Source organism: Fomitiporia mediterranea, assembly GCF_000271605.1.
Source record: "Fomitiporia mediterranea MF3/22 unplaced genomic scaffold FOMMEscaffold_16, whole genome shotgun sequence".
Taxonomy (NCBI): Eukaryota; Fungi; Basidiomycota; class Agaricomycetes; order Hymenochaetales; family Hymenochaetaceae; genus Fomitiporia; species Fomitiporia mediterranea.
This window is the reverse complement of record NW_006760401.1, coordinates 485,016-491,509: the sequence shown is the minus strand read 5'-3', so window position 1 is coordinate 491,509 and position 6,494 is coordinate 485,016.

Below are 6,494 nucleotides of genomic sequence, written 5' to 3'. Positions count from 1 at the left end.
ATTTGGTATATAAATAAGTAAAGTAAATAAGGTTTAGAAACTCAAACTTAGTATTTAATTAGAGAATATGCTTAGTAATACTGTATACTTGTATACAGTGTATACAGAAATTTTTTACTTATAGTATACACATATGTATGTAAATATATGTCTGTATTTTCAGCTAAAATTTTCTCTTACAATACAGTGTGTAAGTATATATACTGTAAGTGTATCTGTAAATTATACTACAGTACAGAGTACTAGTTGCCACCCAAAGGTACTCTGTTATAAGGGAACAAAGTTCAGAGACCCTTTACAAATACAAATATAATTGCTCTGCCTAGTGTACAAGAGGAAACTGTCAGCAATAGTATAGAGGGGACTCAAAGGCTTAGTAAGGGGACCCAGGCTACAACTATCCTACACAACAGAAATACAGAACACAAGCACTAGAATGTAGTCAGAACTTGCAGAACAGGCAAAGAGAGAGAGTGAGACAAGGTAGAGTATATAGAGTAAGCCTGAGAGTACAGGACTACTTAGAGTAGACAAGATCCAGACTACAGGACTAGTCTGATCTTGTACACCTATATATACTAAACTATACAAGAGCACTCAGGGAGTATGAGCCACTAAGAATGATAAGTCACAAAGAATGAAAGGAAGGAAGGTCAAAGATAAAGGTACAAAGAATGAAGGGATGGACAAAGGGTAAGAGACTATAGAATGAACAAAGAATGAAGGAGTGGTCAAAGGAATGGAATGATAAAGTAAGGAAGGGTAGTAGTAAGAGTCAGCATACATATAGTTTATAGACAGTGCCTCTGAGGGACAGAAGTCCTGAGTTCTAGTACAGAAGGGTGTGGAACCCTCAGAACTGAAGGTACAAGAGTAGAGAACTGTAACATCACCCTCCCTCTAGAACCAATCATCCTGATTAGTGAACATAGGGCTTAGTTAGTAGCTTGAGTATAGGTCAGAACAGTAGGGCTTGGAAATCCATAAGGCTGAGTTTGTACAGAGTACTAGGATGAAGCTAATAGAAATCTCAGATTGCCTTAAGAGTATGAGTAAGGTTCTTAGCAGGTTCCCAAGTGTGCTCCTCAACTGAGTACCCTTTCTAGTAAACAAGGAATTTGAGTTTTCTATACAGTAGCTTAGTATCTACTATATACTCTACTTTATATTCTAGTTCAGAGCTGATAAGATCTGGTAGAGGCAGAGGGGGTCTTTGTTGTAAAGGAAAACTAGAATCATAGTACTAAGACAATAGAACCTTATTAAACACTGAGTGTATATGCTTCTATGTTGTTAGAAGTTAGAGTTTGTAGGCAGAGGCACTAACCTTCTTTTCAATAATGAAGGGTTCAAAGTACTTGTTGTCCAACTTCTTCATTAGGCAATCCAAGGTCAGATTAGTAGCTTCTAGTATAACCTTGTTACTAGACTGGTAATCCTTAGCTACAGACCTCTTCTAATTATAGTTCTACTTTATAACCTGTACTACCTTCTCTAAAAGAGCTCATACATCCTCTCTGGTTCTGTACATCTGTTCTACAAAGTCTGTTACAGATTCAGAACTACTGTTTCAGTTTGGAACTGTCCTCTAGTACAAATGTCTCTTATAATTGAGGAAGAACAGGGACTGTCCTATTATAGAGTGTTACTAGTTATTGTGTACAAATTCTGTCAGAGCTAACTATTCAGACCAATCCAATTACTAATGATTGATGAACATTCAGAGGTAGAGCTCAATCTCCTGATTGACTCACTCAGTTTGACTGTTAGTCTATAGGTAATATGTAGTAGAAGGGTTCCCTTAAATTCTGAGAAGTGTATACAAGTCCTACATGAATTTTAACTCAAATTATAGTCTGCAATTGTGAATGAGCTTCTGAGAGAGTCTGTACAACTAGAAAACATGATCCTAATAAATGTGTACTATACTTTCAGAAGTGAGTTCTGTTTAGGTCAGAACTGTGTAGACTTGTTTAAAGAATCAGTCAACAATTATACAGATAGTATTGTAACTCTAAGACTTAGGTAGCTTACTAATCAGGTCTACTGAGACTTCTTTCTAAGAGTGATCTAGAATCTAATACAAATGTAGAGGAGCTCAAACCCTTGTCTAGTAGGCCTTAGTCTGTTAGTATGTATTATAACTAGTTACATACTTTAGGATTTCCCTCTACATTCCTGGCCACTAGTAGTTCCAAGTAATGAGTTCCTGTGTTTTGTGTTAGTCTGAATGTCCTACAGTCAGATTGTTATAATAAGCTCAAACAATGTCCTCCTACAGTTTCCAATCCTTTAGAATGTACAGTCAGCCTTCCTAGTAAACCTATCCATCCTTATCCTCCTCCTAATCCTTAGCCTGCTTCTCCAGCTACTTTACTACAACCTAGTCCTGTGTGTGTCTCAGAGCTTACTGTATACAAGTAACAAAGTTAACATTCTTGGATTCAAGTCAGATCTCTCAGATTGTCTTAGATACAAAATAGGAATTGTTTAGGAGAATAAGATTTTCATTATTATTCTCCCCCCTTTCATAACCTACTTGTCTTGAGAGTAAATTAGCTTTCATTATTTGTGTTCCAGGTTTGTGAGTCAGTACAAAGTCATAGTTCTACAGTTGTAACATCTAGTAGGCTTAGTAGTAGTTGAGCTTCTAAAGTGCCTGGAAGTACTAAAGATTAAGGTGATTACTCTAAATCTTAAACTTCTATATAGTACTGAGAAGATATTAACACTACTCCTCTAGGGAACAGACAATTGTAAGGAGTTCCTTATTATAGATAGGGTAGTTCTGTTCTGTTACAGAGAGGGATTCTGATCAGAACACTATCAGACACTACTTTCTGTTAATGAACTGGGACAGTACTACTTTATTTACAAAGTCAGAAGAGTTGGCTTTAACTCAGAACTTGTTTATAACTGTTGGAACTACTAATACAGGCTTACTAGTAATAGTCTACTTGAGGGACTCAAATGTAGACTACTACTAATCATCCTATTACTAAGGAATATCTTTGCTAGTAAGATTGTGAAGGGGCCAGACAATAGTACTAAAGTCTTGAATAAAGTGTTAGTAGTAGTTTACAAACCTAAGGAATACTTAGACCTGTTTCAGGTTCTAAGGTTGTAGCCAGTTCCAAACTATAGTTACCTTTACTAGATTCATACAGACCTCTCCTCCACCAATCATAAAGCCTAGATAATCTACTAACTCCTGTGTAAAAGAGTACTTTACTTCTTAGAGGAACAGTTTATTATCTTAGAGCTGTTATAGAACTGCTTAGATTAGTTAGTAATAGTACTTGACTGTTTAGGTGAAGATCAGAATGTTATTCAGATACACACTAACATATCCTGAGTCAATCAGATCTGTAAGGATGTGATTCATGAATGACTAGAATGTTGTAAGCAAGTTAGTTAGTCTAAAGAACATTATAGTCAGTTTGTACAATCTACAATTAGTTTAGAACACAGTCTTCCACTCATCTCTGTCTTAGATCCAAATATTATTGTATCCTTATCAAATGTCTAACTTAGTAAAAACCCTAAATGTATGTGTCTTATTAATGAGCTCCTGAATTAGAGGAAGCAGGTACTTGTTTTTAACAGTACCCTTATTAAGACAATAATAATCCTGGACTAGGTAGAGCTTCCTATCTTTCTTTTTGACAAAGAAGAAAGGGGAGGCTATAAAGGACTTTAAGGGTTAGATCTGACTGTTCTGAAGATTTTTCTAAAGGAACTTGTTGAGTATCTCCTACTTGTCTCTGTTGAGCAGTGTTGATCTCTAGTACTAGTTGAGGTAGAAGAGGTCAGTTGAGTCTGTAAGGTACAGACACTGAGAGGGGTCAAGAGTGAGAAGGAATAAGTAGATCCAAGCAGAACATACAAGTTCCAAAGGTAATGATTAACAAGACAAGAGTAGTGTGGAACAACAAAGCTACACTTTAGAACAAGGCAATATAAGACAAGACAAGGTAAGAGGGAATGTTTACTAAGGAGACTGTCAAACTACACACTAAGAGTTATAGTAGAGAGTAACTTGATTGCTAGAAAGTACAAAATACATGAGAGTATTTATAGAAATTATCAGTCCTTTGTAGCTACTAGTCCTTTATAAACAACTCTACTACTGTCTCCTTTATATCAACCTATCCAGGACTCTGGATCTGAGTCCCCTTTATATTGATTGACCAGCTGTCTGAAGGCTCAGAGTCTTGCCTTTGTGAATCAGAACTAGAGTCCAGAACCCAACTAGTCCAAATTGAGCAACCAAGACTATTGTGTGGGCAATAATAACATAATCAAAGGATTGCTAATGTGAGGATAATGTGACTTTGATATGACTGAGCCCTTCCAATTAGAATGTATCAGAATGTATGTGTTGTGTAAGTATAACATCTTCTAAGTGTTTTAGAATGTGACTGTCCCTAGTCACACCTGAGAGTGTAAATTTGCAAACTAGCACACTTTATGTTTCAATCTTCTACTTCTTTTTGAGTTTGTCCTTCTTCTTCAACTATGTTATTGTTGTAAGAAGTGAATCAGGTCTACTAACCAGGTGTAGGCTCTTGTCTAAAGGACACAGGAGTTACTATAGTATACAAGGATAGTGGATCAGCTATCAGTAGCAACAGAGTAGAGGGCAGAACTGGTACAGTTGTGAGTAAGTTCTTGGACATTACATTGTCTCTGAGTCTTCTGACAAGACAGTACAGTTGGATTAGGATACACTTACTACATTAAGTGTACAGGCTAGCTTTGTACTTACTACACTGTAACAGCTCATACTTTAACTCAAAACATAGGTGTTGTAAATTGATACAGAGTATAGTAACTATAAGGATACTCTGATCAGCAAACCACTTTAAGAGTATGAAGATACTATGACTGTTGACAAACTGAGCATTACTCCTCCAACAAAGTAGGTAGTAGAGGTTGTAGTTCTGAGGCTGTCCAATATGGTTAGGTATACTGTCTAAGATGCTGAGACAGGTGCTCTTATGGGTGAACCAGACATTCTGCCAGGTTCTAAGCTAGAGTATGAGTTGTCTACATACTGAGTACACAAGTAGGATCAAACACTAGATAACAAGAGGTTGGACACACTCCTTTGTGAGTAGTAAGGAGTGCTACCAGGCTGTCAGAATGATGAGGAGGACAACTCAAGCAGTACATAGTCCCTTCTTCACTTGTTGACAATTTGACTAACTACTACCAGTCACTTGATCTAGATACAGATTACATATATTTAGGCAGGAGGCATTCTGTGTTATACAAATCAGACTTCCACAAGACAGACTAGGTAGTAGAGGAGGTTGAAAACAGGCAGGTTGAGTTACAGTTCTGGAACAGTTCTCTAGTGCTAGAGTTAGTATTAGACAGTAGCCTAACACCTTTGACAAGTCAGAGGTGTAGCAACTGTGTCTATCAGCATATAGTGTGTATTCAAGAGTATAGTGAGACAATTGTATACTCAGTATGTAAGAAGAGCAAAATCTGTTACTCTCTCACAAAGACTGGTAAGGTGGTGAGGGATGTAAGGTTAAGGTAGTAGAGGACAATAGTGACAAACCTGTACCCTGTGACTGGGCCATCAAGGGTGTGTCTGGAGGATCTGAGTAAGTTGTTCTGAGATTAATACTAATAGCTCTTAAAGACAACATTCTTCTAGGTGAACTCTCAGAACACTCATTAGACAATAGTGAGTTCTGAGAGGATCTAGAGCTTGAACACAAGCTTTGTGTCCTTAGAAGGCAGGTGGCTACCTATTATACAATGTTAGATACAATAATACAGGATATGGAGCAACTACAGACTAGGATGAGTACAAAGGCAAGGTGTTAGAAGGATAGACAGAAGGATGGACAGAAGGATGGACAGAAGGATGGACAGAAGGATGGACAGAATTAGATGTTCTGTTCAGAACAACTGAACCAGTGTAGGTGTAACAGTCAATGTAAAAGCTGCCTGTAGAAGTGGTCAAATATAATCCCCCCTCTATAGTTTTGAATAGTATTTTCTGTATGTTCATAGTAATGTATAATGTTACTAAAGTACAAGTGTGATAATTGTAAGGTAATAAGAGTGACTCAGTATTGATAGGTGAACAACAGAGGCAAGGCTATATGTATACTGAAAGTAAGGCAAACTAACAGAATGAGAATGGAACAAGGACAGAACAAGAACAGAACAAAACCAAAAAGAAACAGAACAAAAACAGAACAAAAATAGAACAAGAACAGTGTGAGAACAGAACAAGAACAGAACAGAACAGAACAGAACAGAACAGAACAAAGCTCTTAATACATGACTTTGAGACTGTTGTGACTAAAGAAATGCAAAAGTGGTCTAAGGGCTGCTAGACAAAAACCTGTGTACAAAAAACCTAGTGGGAAAAAACATACTACAGGGAAAACTATATGGGTTTGAAGTGTAAGTCTAACTATAATCTACTATTAGTTAAAAGCAAAATCAAAGAAAAACAGAAGATAGAG